This window comes from Aquarana catesbeiana, linkage group LG07, assembly GCF_042186555.1.
Source record: "Aquarana catesbeiana isolate 2022-GZ linkage group LG07, ASM4218655v1, whole genome shotgun sequence".
NCBI classification, from domain to species: domain Eukaryota; kingdom Metazoa; phylum Chordata; class Amphibia; order Anura; family Ranidae; genus Aquarana; species Aquarana catesbeiana.
In genome coordinates, this window is record NC_133330.1 from 159,510,224 (window position 1) to 159,530,217 (window position 19,994).

Consider the following 19,994-nt stretch of genomic DNA (forward strand, 5'->3'; position numbering starts at 1 on the left):
ATTAGGGTATCCCAGGCCTCCTTTATTTTTGGGAAGATGTAGTGTGTGTATAGGTATACGTGGTTTAGAAGAGCCCCATATAAACGAAGTTGCTCTTTTTTGTACTATTCTCAAAAAATAGGAAGGAATTGGAATAGGGAGGACTCTGAATAGATAAAGCAATTTGGGTAGAATAGTCATTTTGATTGCATTAATCTTCCCTATCCAGGATAAAGGAAGTTGCGACCATTGTTTTATTAGAGTTGTGATCTGTCTTAATACAGGAGGATAATTGGTTGAGAATAAGTCAGAATGAGATGCTGTTAAATGAATTCCAAGATATGGGATTGATTTTTCTGCCCATGTGAATGGGAGTGCAGCCCTAGCCGGGATCAATTCCATGTTTGTGAGTGAAATATTAAGCACTAGGCATTTCTTAGGATTAATCATAAGGCCGGATAGGGCTGCAAATCCATCAAGAGCTGGTATTAAGTTAGGACCAGAGACCTGTGGTGATGATAGAAAAAGTAATATATCGTCTGCAAATATACATAATTTGTGTGTAATACCTCCTACTTCAATGCCAGTTATAGTTTGGTTTGTTCTGATGTATTGGGCCATGGGTTCGAGTATAAGGGCAAATAATAAGGGAGATAATGGGCAACCCTGTCGGGTACCTCTTTCGATATTAAAGGCTTCAGATTTGTATCCAGCATATTTTATATAGGCTTTGGGTTTATTATATAATGCTTTGATCCATGTTAAAAAGTGGGGTCCAAAACCCCATTTTTGTAATGAATATTGCATATATTGCCAGGATACTGTGTCAAATGCCCTCTTAATATCGAGAGATAGAAAACATAAAGGGATTTTCCGTTTTTTAGCAATATGTGCCAATAACACTGCCCTGCGTATATTATCGCCTGCCTGTCTATTTGGCATGAAGCCTACTTGATCTCTATGTATTAATTTTCCTATAATGCTATTGAGGCGTTTTGCTATTATTTTTGCTAATAATTTAATATCGAGGTTTAACAGAGAGATAGGCCGATAATTCACACAGGAAGTATCATCAGAAAGGGGTTTTGGGATCATACAAACAATTGCCATTAGTGTTTCTTGCCGAAAAGAATGTCCATCTAGAAGTTTGTTAAAAGTTTCAGTGAGAATGGGAGAGAGTATTTCTGAGAATGTTTTATAGTATAAAGCCGAGTAGCCGTCTGGGCCTGGTCTTTTGTTAAGTTTTAGGTCTTTTATGGCGTTAGCAACTTCATCTATAGTTATAGGCTCATCCAAACTGCTTTTTTGATTCTGAGATAACTCAGGTAAGGCTATTTTTGAGAAGAAGGATTCAGCCTCTGTAGGATTAAATTCATTGTTTGTCTTGTATAAAGTTGCGAGATGTGAGTGAAATTTATGGACTATTTTAACTGGATTACAAGTGTAAACATTTTTTGATAATTTCAAACGTATTGGTTTGAAAGATTTGTTAGTTGAATTTAATGCCCGAGCCAAATATGTACCTGGTTTGTTTGTATTCATGTAGAAATTGTGTTTGGAGCGTTTGAGGGATTTATCAACTGACTCAGTGAGAAATAGATCGTATTCCAATCTAGATTTTTCCAGATGAGATTTTGTACTCTGAGATGGATTATCTTGAAATGATATGTAGGCTGCATTAAAATTGAGTTCTAGTTTTTTTGCTAGATTTTTGCGTTCCCGTTTAAATAGTGCCATTTGTCTTTGTATTGTACCACGCAAGACAGGCTTATGAGCTTCCCACAGTGTTATTGGGGAGATGTCTGTTGTATTATTAATTGATATGTATTCCTTTAAAGCTTGTTCAATGGCCATCTGATGTAGTGGGTGTTTGAGCATTATGTCCGGTAAGTACCACGTTGGGTCATGCGCTTTTGGTATGGCTGAGGCTATAGTAGTGTATACTGCATTATGGTCAGACCACGGAATCGGAATTATATCTGATGCAATAATTTCTGGTATCATTCCTATTGTTAGAAAAATATGATCTATTCTGGTGAAGGTTTGATGAGGGTGCGAGAAATAAGTGAATTTCTTTTTCATTGGGTTACTTTCTCTCCACGAATCTACCAGATTGTATTTGGAAAGAAGTTGAGAAAAAGGTAATCTAGAGGTTATTTTGGATGGTGTAAAAGGTGATTTATCTAGAAATGGGAGGAGGACCTGGTTCGAATCCCCGCACATTATCACTGTTCCTATTTTGTGTGTATTAATCACTTGTAATATATGTGAGAGGAATGGTGTAGGTTGTTTGTTAGGAGCGTAGTAGGAAATCACTGTGATTGCTGTATCCATTATATAACCCATGAGTATCAGGTATCTACCTTCTGGGTCTTTAATTTCTGATGATAAGGTGAATGGTGTGGATCGGTGAAATGCAATTAGAGTTCCCCTTTGCTTGGTACAGGCAGAAGCCGTGTAAATTTGTTGATAAAAAGGAGAAATATATTTTGGAGTAGAATCTTTGGTGAAGTGTGTTTCTTGGAGGCATACTATGTGAGCCTTCTTGTTATGGAAAGTACGGAAGGCTTTGGTCCTTTTTTGAGGGACATTTATTCCCTGAACATTCAGGGAAAGTATATTCAGTGGTGCCATGGCAATAGATCAAATAGTTTTGACTTACTTTTTGTTATGCAGAGCTGACTGCGCAGATCAACCTGTGTGGACTGAAGAGATGAATAGATAGAAAAGAAACCAGTGAATTCAGGAGTAAAGAGTAAACAAAAAACATATGAGTTTAGATGATACATTGTATAAATTATTTTTTGCAAGTAATCACAATTTACCCGTGAAAGAGAATAAATCTCTCTCTCAGGGGAATAAGTGCCTTCGTCACACTCCCACATAATATGGTTGGGAGAATGAGGAGGGCTAATGGGGGTACACGGATCTTCCGCTTACAGGAGAGAAGTGCTATGTCAAAAGACATCAAAATGATGTTTCATTAATTGGAGTGCAGAATATAGTTTTTGTTGAAATTATATATTCCAGGGTGGTTGTATATGGTTAGTCTTGCCCTAGGCTTAATAATGTAGTTAGAAAGGTACTGTTAATAACTTTGGTATTGATGAAGATAGTTTGAATTATTTGGGGATTTTAACCCTTTTAGAGTAAACAATTACATATTTTATTCATATGTAACTGTTTAGATATGTTAACTCATAAAATTGAGGTTGTATTGCTTCAGATTAGAATAAACAAAAACATAGTTCTAGGAACTAGTTAGATAATAATATATTTGTTTTAAGAAAAGAAAGAAAAAGCTTCCATTACTTCTGGATTATTGAACATATTTGTCCTAAAAAGTAATAAATCTATTGTTATTACCTGATGATATATAACTGAACAATAATTTCCTTATTTCACTTATATATTCTAAGGCTATATGAATCAGAAGTATTAAGAAAAATAACTGGAATGTAACATGATCCCACACAGTTACATTCAGTTATAAATACAGGTTTTTTATAGAGAACCATCTCTTAGTATAATAAATGAAGAGATATCAGGAATTAGGATGTCAGTCCATTGAATCTTCTTGGTCCATGGATGATGTGGCATAACGGCCTCTTTTGTGAGAATGATGATTCCCATTTTGTTCTGAAATTTTCTGGGTGCTGCCTGAAGGTGAAGATGATGCCATTCTTCTGCGTGTGGGAGTGTTGCTGCTTGTGGGTTCTGTCAGATTTAATTTTAAAAGGGTTTGTTGTAGTTCATCTGCTGATCTGCTTCTGTAAATTGTAGCTTGGTAGTTAAATCTGACTGAAAAGGGGAAGCCCCATTGATACATAATGTTGTGGCGTTGCAGTTCCATTAGTTGGGGTTTCATGGATCGTCTTTTAGTAATAGTAAGTTGGGATAGGTCAGCAAAAATTTGATAATTGTGTCCTTGAAAATTAAGTTCCTTTTTTTCTCTTGCAGCAATTAGTATTTGTTCTTTCGTTCTGTAATAATGAAATTTTGTGATTATATCACGTGGGGGTCCGTCTTTCTTTTTGGCTGTGAGGGCTCTGTGTACTCTGTCCAGTTCTAAACGTTCAATAGGGATATCTGGCTTTAGTTCTTGTAATAGAGCAGTAATAGTAGATTGCAGGTCTGTCACAGTTTCAGGTATTCCCCTTATGCGCAAGTTTGAACGTCTGGCTCTATTTTCATAATCTTCGAGCTTAGTTTGAAGTATTAAATTCTCTTTTTTTAATTGTTCCAATTCTGTTATATTTTCTTGGGTTGTAATTTCAATTTCATCCATTTTTATTTCTAAGGCTGTGGTGCGGTTTCCCAGCTCTCTTATTTCTTTGGTTAGGCTTTTTGTTATTTGGTCTGAGGTTTGTTTTAAAGCCTTATGAAGCATCTTTTCAAATTGTAATAATATTACTGGGGATACTGAGGAGGCTTGTGGAGAAGTTTGTGAGAGGATTTGTTCTGTATCTGACTCAAATGGAGAGTCTTGCTGTGACATTTTCTGTCTGTGAGAGCGCCCTGATGCTGTATCTTGTGAGGTGACTGGAGCTGCTTCAGCTGCAGTGAGTGCCTGTGAGCTCTTTGTGAGGTGATTTTTATTTCTGCCACGGTTTCCTCCCAGTACCATATTTCCTGCCCAAACTTTCACAGTTTGTTCCCTGGGGCAAAAAGGTTCAAATGGATACCTTTTGAGCCTGCAGGCTCCGCTTTGTCCTTCTCTTCTCTCCTCAGCGGTGTGGAGCTCTAACAATGCATGTCTGCTCCGCTAGGCTCCGCCTCCTGCCCCCCCAAAAACTAACAATTTCAACTAGGATTTAATGTTTACAACAGTATTTAAACAGTTCATTTGCTTTATAAAATTTCTCACATACCCTACATTTAATCATACAGTACATGTTATACACATTATTAAATGGTCAAAAAATGTCCTGCTTTTCACAGATAGGAATAGGAGAGGGGAGAGGAGGGGTTGAGGGCAGAACTGGAAACTGAGCTCTTCTCTCCCTCACAGAGGGCATCTCACACAGGATGTGTCCATTAGTCCATTGAAGGGGAGAATTAAGGGGGTTAAGGGGGCTGCTGTAGGCTCTAACACTCAGATTACACAGGCAGTCTGTATAGCTGCAAACTTTCTCTCCCTTTTTTAAACCTCACACAGGCACACACAGGCATGTGAAGGGAGGGAGGCACATCCACACAGACATTCTAAAGTTCTCCCAAATGCTTTCTAACAGAGGCTTTTATCTTTCCCATAAAGAGTATCACTTTACAAAACGTTTGCTTTAGTTTTAGTATTTCTACTTCTAATATTAAACTTACTTGGGCCCTCAAACATCAGTAGCAAAACGTATTTTACAAATCAGCCATACTTAACGTTACCTTTCTATTTTAATTCAGGTAACATTGTCACATATACTATGGACAAAACAACATGCATTTATCATGTCTTCATACAAGTACCATGTCCTCAACATTAGCTAGCTACAAACAAAACATGTTTATTCGGACACACACATCTTACATTATTGCAGTAACAATCTGAGAGTCATGTCATCATTTTCAAACATAAAAAATCTAATTTTCTCTGAAACTTGACTACAGCCCAGAGTCCAAGGTTTTTTACTATTAAAAATTGAGGCTTCCTGATGATATAACTTTTCCACTTGTATATCAGTCTCTCGCCCAATTTATCAAAGTAAAACAAAATCGCAAACAATGGTGTCCAGTCATGGGCACCCAAAACAAGAATGGGTTTGCATCTGGTAACTACAGGCATCTCATTTAAGCAAGCTAAGTATCGTATGCATTTTCTACGCTTTCTGAATGTGCTATGCATTCCAGCACAATTCTGCATCAATATTTATACCTCTTGTTTATACAAATCGAACCCTGCTAACAGCGGAATTGTGTTGTACCACAGTCATGTGATAGTTTAAGTTCCTTCAGGGTTTTTATTCGATATGTGCAAAGAGAGATCACACAAATACTTATAAGTATAACATTTATTAAAGATAATGACAGATACAAGTAAAGAAAATATGACAAGAATACCTAACTAAAGATGCTATCACCATGGAGTCTCCCCATAAAGGTGTGGCCAGATAGATCAAATGCTTGCATGATGCAGCTTTGGATACAAGACTAAAAACTTACCAGTGTTGGCTGTGGTAAAAGAGAACTTGAAAGTAAGGAAATAGCCAATCGTAGAGAAGAATGTGGGCTTGGCCACATCCTGCTCAGTTAACAATAAGATTGCTTTGGTGTAAGGTAAAGCCATGCTTATGTCCTTATATGGCCTCCTTAACCAAGATTTGGAGGCTTAGAATTCATTAGTGAGCCACATTATTAATAAGGAAATATAAAATAAAGAGTTTCCCCATCATAGTGATATAAAAAATAGTCATTCTTGACAATCCAATATTAGCATGCTTGAAAAATCTCCTTTATTGTTGTGAGTGCTGCCTTTCATCTCTTTCCACAGCTTTCTGGATTCCCAGCATGCTTTGCAGGTTCTCCTCTGCTTATTCCTTTGGCTTACTTTTAATTTGTAAGGATTACATAGCTGATGGTACCTTGCTGCCTGCAAGTAGTGATTCCTTTATTGACTCTGCCTCCTGAAACACCTTCTCTCTGCACCCCTGCAGTTCAGAAAGCAGACTCTGTGAAATGTGTGCTACACAAATTGCATATTCACAGGACATAGTGAATATACTGTATTTCACCGCATTCAAGGAAGTAAATGCATTGGATTCTTCAAAAAGTAAAGTTTCAAACTTCACGACTTCATGATAATTAGGAGAAGACTATAAGTAATGAAAATTTAATTTGGAAATAAATATTTGTTTTTATTATTTTTTTTACCATTAGACTGTCCAAAAGATGGTGACATTTTAGGTGATAGCACATTCACTCATAATCCTACATTTTTAACACCCCTTTTCAGGTTAAAGAAATAGCTCCACACCCAGAAACCTTTTCTACACATCAGGAATTACTGTATATTGATATGACGAAAACATACCAACACACTTCATCAAACAATCAACTGTGCACGTTAAAACATTTGAATCCACTCCTCTGTGCTCAAAGAAGATCCAAGATGTGTGTCACCACAGGTGCCAGGAGGGGCATGGACGATCACGGCATTAGCAGCTAGCGTTTTCCTGAGAAGTGCCAGCAAGGCTTGTGTGAAACGGGAGAGGTGATTCCCAAACACGGATTATATATTGGCTGTCTTTAGACTGGTGCGCTTGTAGCATCAGAAAAAGGTGAGTACCCTGTTATTGCCTTTTATGCAAATAAATATATTTTTAAAAACAATATAAGCACTATCAGCTTTTTCTCTACATTTTTATCATTGGCTAATACCAGCTACTTGGGAGCAAGGAGTGGAAAGGAGTTCTGGAGTTGCCTTGGTGTAGCCCTTGGAGAGGCTAAAAAGCTGTTTCTGACCCTACATAGTTGTAGTGGTTGCACTGGTTCAGGAGAGAATACTCCTGGAGGGGGGGAGCACTTGTGGTGACACACATCTTGGATCTTTTTTGAGCACAGAGGAGTGGATTCAGTTTGAACACCTATTGTGAAGCACTTATTCTGGGAATTCAGAATACTTATATTTCCACTATTTATGCACATTAAGTGTGTTTAGAATGTTTTAGTGCTGCACAGTTAATTGTTTGATGAATTGATACACATATAGAATTGTGATTAGTGTCAGCAGCTATTTTAGTCTTTCCATTATTACCTATAGAAGTGATGCGTAGGTTTATTTTAACTTATATACCAACACACTTGTCAGGGTGAAAAATTATTGTTAAAGATTTAGTATTTGGCCTACATTTATCGTTTATCAGTTTAATGTATAAGTGATATTTGCCTGCATATTCACTACATTATACATTTGGTGAATCTGACCATTGAATGTTTGGGAAATTTAAAGTCTTAAGGGTCAATTCACTAAGATTTAAATAACGGCCAATAAAATGCAGTAAAATACCGCATGTGGTAACAATTGTGCAAGTATTCAATTCATTAAGAATTTTGCGTTAAATACCGAATGCAGTATTTGTTTGATTTAGCTGTAATTACCGCATTATTTAATGCAGTAATTTACTGCATTGAGCTGGTTGCCAAATAGCTGGGCAGGAAGCTTGCTGTCATGCCCTTAACAACAGATGACTCATCAGCTGTCAGCTGAATGTAAAAAAAAATGCTGACAATTAAAAATGAAAAAAAAAAATGGTGTGGGGTCCTCCTCAGAATACATACCAGGCCCTTATCCGAGCATGCAGCCCGGCGTGTCCCCTCACCCCAAAGCACCTTGTCCCTATTTTGATGGGGACAAGGGCCTCATCCACACAACCCTTGTTGGTGGTTGCGGGGTCTGTGGGCAGGGAACTTATCAGAATCTGGAAGCCCCATTTAACAAGGGGGCCCCCAGATCCCACCCCCCTTTATGTGAATGAGTATGGGGTACATAGTACCCATACCAATTCACCAAAAAAAGGGTCAAACAGTGATAAAACACACAGACCAGTGCATGCTGGGTCGGTGACATCACAAGTGGTAGGACCACCAGGTGATGTCAACAGGTGACCCTATATAAGAACTGTCAAACGGCGGAGCTTGCAGTAGGCGGCTATCCTTCATGGACAGCGGGAGCATTTTTTTGGGGGGTCAGTGGTGTGGAAGGCGGTGTGATTGACAATGGATTTACATCAGGGGGACACTGTTTTTTCATTTTTTTTATTAAGAAATTGTCAAAAACTGTCTGTGTTTTTATTACTTTTTTACACTTTTTTGGTGAATGGGTACCCCATACTCATTCACATGGGGGGTGGAAACTGGGGGCCTTCTTGTTAAATCACGTACCTGTATGTGATTTTGTGCATGGGGTCTGGGGCGTGCGCCACCAGCAACCCGCTCCAGCTGTGATTGGACACAGCGGGAACCAATCAGCGGGTGTTCTGGCAAAGCACGCAAGCTATGTGAAACGCGTCACCTGTGTCCCCCTAGTTATGTACCATTGTGTGCTGATGTTTTTACTCTTCCAACAAATCCTAAATTGCATTGTTTATGGGAGTGCGGCCATCCTTCGTTTCTTTGCACAGCGGGTTCGTCAGTCGCGATGTCCACCGGGACCCACCAATCGTCCTGAGGAGAGGCAGAATGGCGCACTCCAGGGGGGAAAATGGAGATCTTGTGTTTCTACTGAACAGAAACACGGATCTCTGTTTTCCCCTAGTCAAAGCACATCCCCCACAGTGAGAAAAGCACCTCCTAGGGACACATTTAACGCTTTGTTTACCCCTGATGTTAACCCCTTCCCTGCCAGTGTCATTTGTACAGTGACAGTACATTTTTTTAGCACTGATTACTGTATTGGTGTCACTGGTCCCCAAAAAGTGTCACATAGTGTCAGATTTGTCTGCTGCAATGTCGCAGTCCCGCTAAAAATTACTAATTGCCGCCATTACTAGAAAACAAATAAAAACTCCATAAATATATCCCATAGTTTGTAGATGCAAACCAATCAATATACGCTTGTTTGGAATTTTTGTTACCAAAAATATGTAACGGAATACATATTGGCCTAAATTTATGAATAAATTAGATTTTTTTTATTGGGTATGTTTTATAGCAGAAAGTAAAAAATCTTGTTTTTTTTCAAAATTGTCAGCCTTTTTGGTTTATAGCGGAAAAAAATAAAAACCGTGATAAAATACCACCAAAATACCGCTAGCTCTATTTATAGGGGAAAAAATGACATCAATTTAATTTGGGGACAGCGTCGCATAACCGGACAACTGTCAGTTAAAGTGATGCAATGCCGTATCGCAAAAAAAGGCCTGGTCATGAAGGGGGTAAAACCTTCTGGGGCTGAAGTGATTAAGGATGCGGCGGCTGCATGTGATACTGCCAGCAGCTTTTTAAACAATGTTTACCGGCAGATGGCTTGCACCTGAGGGTACTTAGGGAACTCAGTCAAGTATTTGGCAGACCATTGTTCCTAATTTTTACTGACAGTCTACTGACTGGAATGGTACCAGCTGATTGGAGAAAAGCCAATGTAGCACCAATATTTTAAAAAGGGCTACATAATTATTAATTTAAGGATATAAAATTAGAAGAAGTTTAACCTTAAACTGCGTAGAGGGTTCTTTACTGTAAGAGCAGCAAGAATGTGGAATTCCCTTCCACAGGTGGTGGTTTCAGCGGGGGGGGCATCGATAGTTTAAAAAAACTATTAGATAAGCACCTGAATGACTGCAACATACAGGGATATACAATGTAATACTGACATATAATCACACACATAGGTTGGCCTTGATGGACTTATGTCTTTTTTCAACCTCACCTACTATAACTATGTGACTATATGTAAATAAAAGTTACATTTCTAAGGATATATGATGCTTTGATTTGGTATTCTGTTTTAAATTACATTTCCTGCCTCACTTTAAAGAGATTCCAGAACCTGTGTTACTTTAGGGGAATATTAGCTCACCAGTATTCTTTTGCCCTGTTATATTCCATTCCCATGGATATCTTGCATGAGTACTAAGGATGCCATTTTGTTGAAGTCCACCTTGCAGTAGCAATGCCCTGTTATTAAATACCTGTTTTTGCCCCATTTTGTAATACCCAAAAGGTGCTGCTGCGCATGCACAGTATTTGCACCATTTCAATGGTCAACAACACCACCCAGAGTAGATAAAATCGCGCACCCCACCTGCCCAATTGGAGCCATGTCCTGGCTCCATTTTTATTCACTATTGCTGTCGAAACCTTCAGATGTGCATCTGCTCTATGGTAGTAGTATTTCCAAAAAAGTCTAACTTCGATGTTTATTTTTTACTTGCTTTTACTTTCAAGGTAAACATTTTATTTTAAACACTTTACTGCTGTTTATCCTTACATTATTATGCTATTGAACCTTTTATATTAATTTTGTGTACACTGAATCTCTATATGAGGCTGAAATGGGCAGTGGAATAAAAATCTATTTTACTTCCTGCTACCCCTGTTCTGTCATAACCTGCATCTACCCCTGATAGAGTCCCACCATGCTGACCACAACATCAAACTAAAATGTATTATCACCCTCGCTACCATTAGATCCCTCTGTGCTGTGTGTTGTTCTTTGCACTTCTGTTCTTTTCCTGGATTATGTGGTTTGGATTTCACTCCCATAATCCTTTGCAGATTAGTCTGGATAACCCTGTTTGGCTAACACACATCTTGTTAGTAGGGAAAGCTGTTTAATCCAAATCAGTGAGAAGTAGGGAGATACAGAGAATATCAAGATCCTCCTGGACTCTGTGGTTTGGATTTCACTCCCGTAATCCTTTGCAGATTAGTCTGGATAAGCACTGGCTAACAGACATCTTGTTAGTAGGGAAAGCTGCTTAAACCAAATCTGTGAGAAGTATGGAGATACAGAGGATATCAAGGTCCTCCCATTATTTTTATATACAGACTGACACACAAACTCCTGGTAAATATATTTATTCTCTCCTCTTTGTAGCTATCAAATATGTATTTAATATTTTGGGGGTTACCGTTAGTAAGCAAGCTGACAATAGTCTACTCCTAGCAGGTTATATTTAAAATTCCTTCACTCCTGCACTAAAAGAATATAAACATATACAGTACACTAATGACTTAGTAAAGGTAATCTATCACATATTTTTATGATTATTTATGACCAGGATAAAATAGAATTGCCCAATATATTTTTTTGCAGGTCAGGTAAATGTGAAATATCCTATGTGAATATTATGTATGCATGAGCATCATTCCAATTAAGGAACAAGGGAAATTTTGTTAAGATGTATGACAATATTTATATGGGGGTTTTGAATGGAGGAGAGTGAAAAGAAGAAAAGTATGTTGTAAAATAAATGCTGAGCTCTCATTATAAAATGTTTATCTTTTATTTTTAGAGACTGTATTAAAAGAAATAACGATCCATTTTTTCAAGCTCACTAATGTGTCCGTTTAAAGCAACCTTGTAAGGAAAAACAAAAACCCCAAAACATCTACTTGCAATAAAGAGAGTAATTATTACAGTACCACTCTTGCTGCCTGCAATGCTGAATGCTGATCCATTCAAAAGAAACATTCCTCTGCTGAGAACCCGACATTCTTTGGTACCCCATGGTGCTCAGTGGTTTCTCTCCCTGACATCCATGGCACTATCTTCAGAACAGTGACTTAGTAATTAGCACTCCTGCCCTGCAGCACTGAGGTCCTCAATTTGATTCCCAGTCAGGCAATATCTCCATGGAGTTTGCATGTTCTTTTTCTGGGTAATCAGGTTTCCTCCTTCACTCCAAAGAAACGCTAGTAGGTTAACTGTCTCTTTTCCAAATTAGTTTTAGTATGTATGCGCATGTGAGATAAGAACCTTCGATTGTAAGCTCCTTCAGGACAGGGACTGATGTGAACCTACAGTATGTAAAGCACTGCTGAAATTGTCAGTGCTATATGTTACAGCTAAAGCTTACTTTACAGACACTGCACAAGTCAGGGAGATTCTGCAAACAGGAATAGGATAGTGGCTCCCCAATGTACAAGGACACTGCATCCAAGCCAACTGAATGATCAGTTTCAATTTTTGATGCCAAGCATCCTTAAAGTGACTGTAAGGCTTCATCTTTTTTTTTTTTAAATAACAAACATATCATACTTACCTCCACTGTGCAGTTCGTTTTGCACAACGTGGCCCCGATTGTCGACTTCTGGGGTTCCTCGGCGGCTCTCGCAGCTCCTCCTCTTATCAGATAACCCCTTAGGAGAGGTGCTCTCCCAAGGGGTTACCTTGCAGGCGTGCTCCAGAGTCCAGCATTTGCGTCCATAGACACGAATACCGGACTCAGGCCCCGCCCCCCAGCGCCCACGCATTGGATTTGATTGACAGAAGCGGGAGCCAATGGCTGCGCTGCTATCAATCTATCCATCCAAGAGCTGGGACCCCATGGAAAGAGGGAGAGTGCATCTCCGCCGAGTGAATGAAGGGGCTCAGGTAAGTAAAACGGGGGGCTGGGGGGCCGGTCACTGCCAGAAGTTTTTCTCCTTAATGCATAGGATGCATTAAGGTGAAATAACACAAGGTTTTACAACCCCTTTAAAAGGCCAAGGTAGGGTGAGAGAATTTGAATAACTAAGATCTGTATATTTTATATTATCTGATAGGGTATGCAGAAACTCCGAAATTGTGTCACAGAAACAAAAACACATTTTAGCCGCCTGGAGAGTGATATACAGTATTTTGAGTCCAGGCATGCCTTCAAGAGACCAGATCACACCTAAAAATATTTGAGGGACAGGAATACTTGCTCTCCAGCATCTTGGGGAAGCCTGGAACAAATTTAGATACAATGCTCCTGTGAGACTTTGGTGGCTATTTTAGTTAAAGGTGGGCTTTAAATGGTGATATCTGTGTCATAAAGGGGCCCCTGATAGGGAGTATATTTATGGAAAGTGTCCAGTTCTTTTTAGGGAGACACAGGTGCTGGAGTTGGCTGCACTTAAGAAGCTGCACTCTGGAGGGTTTTCTATTGAGTGGAGAAATCAAGTAACTTGTCTGATGCACGCCTGCTCAGCATCAGTCACCATGGGAACTACAAGATTGCTGCAGTCTCTCATACAGAGAAACCTGTTAATAATTTTTAGATTTGTTCTTGAAAATAGAAGATAAATTCACAACCAAGCGTTTACAAAAGCTGAGACTACTGAAACTTTGGCGCTAAAGGAAAGCATTTTTAAGCCTAGCTTGTTTTGCAGATCAGTAAACTTTTGCTGATACTTTTCTCTTCTTTTTGCACAAAAGTGAGTACACTCCTCACGTTTTTGTAAATATTTTATTATCTTTTCTACAATGCAAAGTAGTGAGTGTACAGCTTGTATAACAGTGTAAATGTGCTGTCACCTCAAAATAACTCAACACAGCCATTAATGTCTAAATCGCTGGCAACAAAAGTGAGTACAGCCCTAAGTGAAAATGTCCAAATTGGGCCCAATTAGCCATTTTTCCTCCCCGGTGTCATGTGACTCATTAGTGTTACAAGGTCCCAGGTGTGAATGGGGAGGTGTGTTAAATTTGGTGTTATCGCTCTCACTCTCTCATACTGGTCACTGGAAGTTCAACATGGCACCTCATGGCAAAGAACTCTCTGTGGATCTGAAAAAAAGAATTGTTGCTCTACATAAAGATGGCCTAGACTATAAGAAGATTGCCAAGATCCTGAAACTGAGCTTCAGCACGGTGGCCAAGACCATACAGCAGTTTAACAGGACAGGTTCCACTCAGAACAGGCCTCGCCATGGTCGACCAATAGAGTTGAGTGCATGTGCTCAGCGTCATATCCAGAGGCTGTCTTTGGTAAATAGATGTATGAGTGCTGCCAGCATTGCTGCAGAGATTGAAGGGGTGAGGGGTCAGCTTGTCAGTGCTCAGACCATTTGCCGCACACTGCATCAAATTGGTTTGCATGGCTGTTATCCCAGAAGGAAGTGTCTTCTAAAGATGATGCACAAGAAAAGCCACAAACAGTTTGCTTAAGACAAGTAGACTATGGACAGGGAATACTGGAATCATGTCCTGTGGTCTCATGAGACCAAGATAAACATATTTGGTTCAGATGGTGTGAAGCGTGTGTGGTGGCAACCAGGTGAGGAGTACATAAACAAATGTGTCTTGCCTATAGTCAGGGGCGTTGCTAGGTCTACAAAAGATCTGGGGCTAGAGCTCATAGCAGCGTAGTAAAGAAAGTCATACGCTTGGGCAGGCATACACATGTATATACAGTAATATACATGTGGGCGTATATATATCCCCAGAGAGCCCCCCGCTTACATCAGGGTCCCCAGAGAGCCCCCCCCTTACATCACCTTACATCAGGGTTCCTAGAGAGCCTCCTCCTTACATCAGAGTCCTCAGAGAACCTCCCCCTTCCATCAGGGTACCCAGAGCCCCCCCCACTTACATCAGGGTTCCCAGAGAGGCCACCTCACATTAGGGTCCCCAGAGAGCCTCCCCCTTAAATCTGGGTTCCTAGAGAGCCTAGGCCTTAAAATCAGGGTCCCCAGAGAGCCTCTCCCTTACATCAGGGTCCCCAGAGAGCCCCCCCTACTTACATAAGGGTCCCCAGAGAGCCTCCCCTCCCCTTGGGGACCCCTGCAGAGACTCGGGGCTATTGGCCTCAGATTCTGGGCTATAGCCCCAAAAGCCACCCCCTAGCAACGCCCCTGCCTATAGTCAAGCATTGTTGTTGGAGTGTCATGGTCTGGGGCTACAAGATTGCTAAAGGCACTGGGGAGCAACAGTATATTGAGGGAACCATGAATGCCAACATGTACTGTGACATACTGAAGCAGAGCATGATCCCCTCCCTTCGGAGACTGGTGCCGCAGGGCAGGATTCCAATATGACAATGACCCCAAACACGCCTCCAAGACCACCACTGCCTTGCTAAAGAAGCTGAGGGTAAAGGAGATGGACTGGCCAAGCATGTCTCCAGACCTAAACCCTATTGAGCATCTGTGGGCCACCCTGAAATGGAAGGTGGAAGAGTGCAAGTTCTCTAACATTCACCAGCTCAGTGATGTCGTCGTGGAGGAGTGGAAAAGGACTCCAGTGGCAACCTGTGAAGCTCTGGTGAGCCACACAAAATATTGACACTTTGGCCCAATTTGGACATTTTCATTCAGGGGTGTACTCACTTTTGTTGCCAGCGGTTTAGACATTAATGGCTGTATGTTGAGTTATTTTGAGGGAAAAGCAAATTTACACTGTTATACAAGTTGTACACTCACTACTTTACAATGTAGTAAAGTGTCATTTCTTCAGTGTTGTCACATGAAAAGATATAATAAAATATTTACAAAAATGTCAGGGGTGTACTCACTTTTGTGAGATACTGTATATATACTTACTATTGATTGGAAGATGATCCGACAGTTACCCAATTAACGGTCCTCTGTCACGAGCGGGTACCTATTTACAGAAGAGGATGTGTCATTAATACGGGCAGACAGCAAGAAGAGTACAGAAGACAGCTCGTCCCGCCCCCGTGTCGTGGCTCTAGTTATGAGGTTCAATGAAAGGGGATGTTTTGTTGGAGTTATTTATGCCTGTCTGTTTAAAAGGATGTTGTGTTTGACTTTAAGTAATAGCTCAAGCTTATATAGTTGAGCTATAGTTATGATAATAGAATATGTTTAATACTAAAATAAGAGTAGTGCTTGATTTAATTTTAATAAAATTATTTATTTACTTTTATTGAAGTTGTTGATAATAATATTGAATATTTTATTATACCTATAATAAAGGGCCATGGCCTATTCAAACCACAGGTTCTGCGGTCATGAGTGTTTATTTATTTGCGTTAAGGAGTTCTGTCTATGATCCCATAGAACGTGTGACTTTTGTGGCTTGAAAACTTCTTCTGGGTAGGCAAATCAAAGTATTAAAATTAGAGGGTCAAGAAATGACCACAAAAATAGAGTTTTTATGTGGAGGTTGCAATGGAAACCCCTATAATTCTGTCACAATAGGGTTATTTTAAGGGTATGGAAATGGCTTGCCTAATGCATACAGCCTTTCGGTAACTCGGTTGTTGAGATACCAAACATAAAGTAATCTTTGCGGTACTACCAGAATGCCTGCAAGTCCTAGACTTCTAAACTGATAACACCAAAGGTATATTCGGGCCAGCACACACTGATTACTGCAAAGACACAAAGACACTGAGTGCTTTATATGTACCTTGTTCACATAACAATCAATGTGATGTGCAGTGTGGAAAAATGCAGGCTGCCGTGCAAAGCACTGCACTGCTGTGCAGAGACCTGAACGAAGTATCACTATGTGACACTTCAAATAAATAAATAGAAATAAGGAATGCAATGTGCATTGCACCAGGTCGCCCCCCTACTGGATCTCACACTGACAACTGCCCTGACAGTGTGAACAAGATGTAAAATTATTTTAAATTAAAACAGACTTTGAGCTCCTAATCAATATTTGGTTTGTTATTTGCAGCTTCGGGATACATACTAATCACAATTGCTAAGGCCTATCTACCTATTTTACCAGTACTAGTGTAAATATACCACTTTCTATTTACCACAAACTTTATCTCTGGACTTTGTTCCATACATTATAACCCAGGGCCACTATAGCTACATATGCTTAAAAAGCAGTCTGGGCATCTCATGGTAGTAATGACAAAGAAAGGCAGGAAATGCTGGAATTACCCATATATGCAAAACCATTGTATCCAGCCAGTTACCCAAGTCTACTTCACTCAGTTTAGTTACTGTACTTATGGTCTCTAAATTCCAGTGCAGCGGAGATTTTAGCTGCCATAAATATGGTGGTTTGTCTGCCACAGTCATACGTATGTGATGGATATGCCCCCCCCCCCATTTTGCATTGCGTTCTACACAAATTATCACATTTCGGTATGGTATGATGGCATCTTCTTTTGGCACTAGATCCCAAGATATATCTTTTGTAGACTCTTCACTGCAAGCTCATTAAAGCATTTCTAAACCTAAAAAGAAAACTTGTTATATTGCAGCTGTCATATCTATCCCTACATTTGAAGGTCAGACACAATAACCGACAGTGTTCTTCACCTAGAGTAGCCCCCTTTCCCATATGGTAATCAGGCCTACTGGTATCGGTTTCCCCCAGGTCCTATACCAGGGATATGAATTAGCGGACCTCCAGCTGTTGCAAAACTACAAGTTCCATCATGCCTCTGACTCTGGATGTCATGCTTGTGGCTGTCAGAGTCTTGCTATGCCTCATGGGACTTGTAGTTCTGCAACAGCTGGAGGTCCGCTAATTGCATATCCCTGTCCTTTACACATGCTATAGTGCCTGGCTACCATGCTGGGTCAGGCACAAACTGCGCACTGCAAACAGGTACTTGCATTGGCAGACAGACAGAGTGGTCCAATGACAATCCGGGTTCAAGGCAGGCAACATTCAGATAGTATCCAGGACCAAATCCATTGTCAAAAGGCAGGTTGAGTTCAGAGAGTAGCCCAAAGTCCAATCCAAGGTCGATAATAGGGGAATTTAAACTAGCTGGCAGGGTGGGGATCAGGCAAAGGTAAAGTTCAAGGCACAGGAATAGGGCAGGCAAACAGGGAGATTGAAGCAAATGTTGCATACACTATCACAAGTAGGGATGAGCTTCGTGTTCGAGGCGAACCCATGTTTGACTCGAACATCGTCTGTTCGATCATTCGCCGAATTGCGGCATCGCAGTGCATTGCTGGCTGATGATTGGCCAGGCATGCACTATGACCCGCATGCTTGGCCAATCACAGCGCCGTCTGTACAGAGAGCTGTAATTGGCCAAAGCCAGGGTGGCTTTGGCCAATTATGGTTCAGGGGGTTTAGTACACGCCCCACACTATATAAGGCCGCCTGCACGTCGGCCCTGTGTAGTGTGTTCCGGCGTTGAGAGACAGAGACAGTGTCATTTGATTTAAATTAGATAGATTAGGCAGGACAGTCAGTCAGTTAGCTGCACTTACAGTGTATTGTGTATATATATATATATATATATATATATATATATATATATATATATATATATATATGCATCCCAGGTGTTGTGTGTGTGTATATATCTATCTATATATATATATATATATATATATATATATATATATATATATATATATATACACTGTATTCAGTTTAGCTAGATCCGTTCCTGTTATTATCTTCCTACTGACTGGTAGACATGTGCATTCGTTTTCGTCCGAATGCATTTTCGTCCGAATTTCAGGTATTTTCGTTATCGTTTTAACAAACGATAACGAAAGTGCAGAGTCCGAAAAACGAAAGATCCGACATAAACAAATGCTTTATTTTCATTTTCGTTGCTACAACAGTTCGATATAGATAGGATATTCGACATGATGATGACAATAACAATCTGTGTCCATCAAACCTGTGGTCGAATGTGCCTAACCTTAGCTCTATTAGTCCAAGATTATTCTACATAGAGAGAAAAGATTCGACGTAGAGAGAAAAGATTCGACGTAGGGGAGGAAAGATTCGACGTAGGGGAGGAAAGATTCGACGTAGAGGAGAAAAGATTCGACGTAGAGGAGAAAAGATTCGACATAGGGGAGAAAAGATAAATAAAAATAATGATGATGATGAATGTTATTGGCTGATTGTAACCAAAGAGGTGGAGCAGTAAAATAGCTAGAACTAAGTACACACGTACTTTGGCTTATGGTGTCTGTTGAAAGTTCTAAGAAGATTCGACGGAGCAGGTAAACTATACGGTGTTGTACAGTTTAGCTGCTCCGTCGAATCTTCTTTGAACATTCGACAGACACCATAAGCCTTCAATGACAGATTCGACCTTAATTTGGATTTTTGGACGAATGCAATTTTTAACGAAAAACAAAATAAATAAAAACGAATTTCGGGAGTAACTAAATAAATTTATTTTTCAGACGAAAACGAAATTCCGAAACGAAATATTTCAGTGTGCACATGTCTACTGACTGGCAGGCAGGTGTTGTTACAGTATTTGAAGAAAATTGCTGGTGTTCTTCTGATCCTATTAGTCCTATTAGCTACAGTATTTACAGCTAGTGTAGTGCGTCCTCTGCACAGTGTGCACCTAAAGCTACCTGTAGAAAATTGGTGGTGTTTTTCTGATCCTATCACTACTGCAGGCAGCTACATTATTTTTTAGTGCAGTGCGACCTCTGCACAGTGTTCAGCTAAAGCTACAAGTTAGTGCAGTGCGACCTCTGCTCAGTGTTCAGCTAAAGCTACAACTTAGTGTAGTGCGACCTCTGCACAGTGTTCAGCTAAAGCTACCTGTAGAAGGTTGGTGTTGTTTTCCTGATCCTATCACTAACGCAGGCAGCTATATTATTTACACGTTAGTGTAGTGCGACCTCTGCACAGTATTCAGCTAAAGCCACCTGTAGAAGGTTGGTGGTGTTTTCCTGACCCTATCACT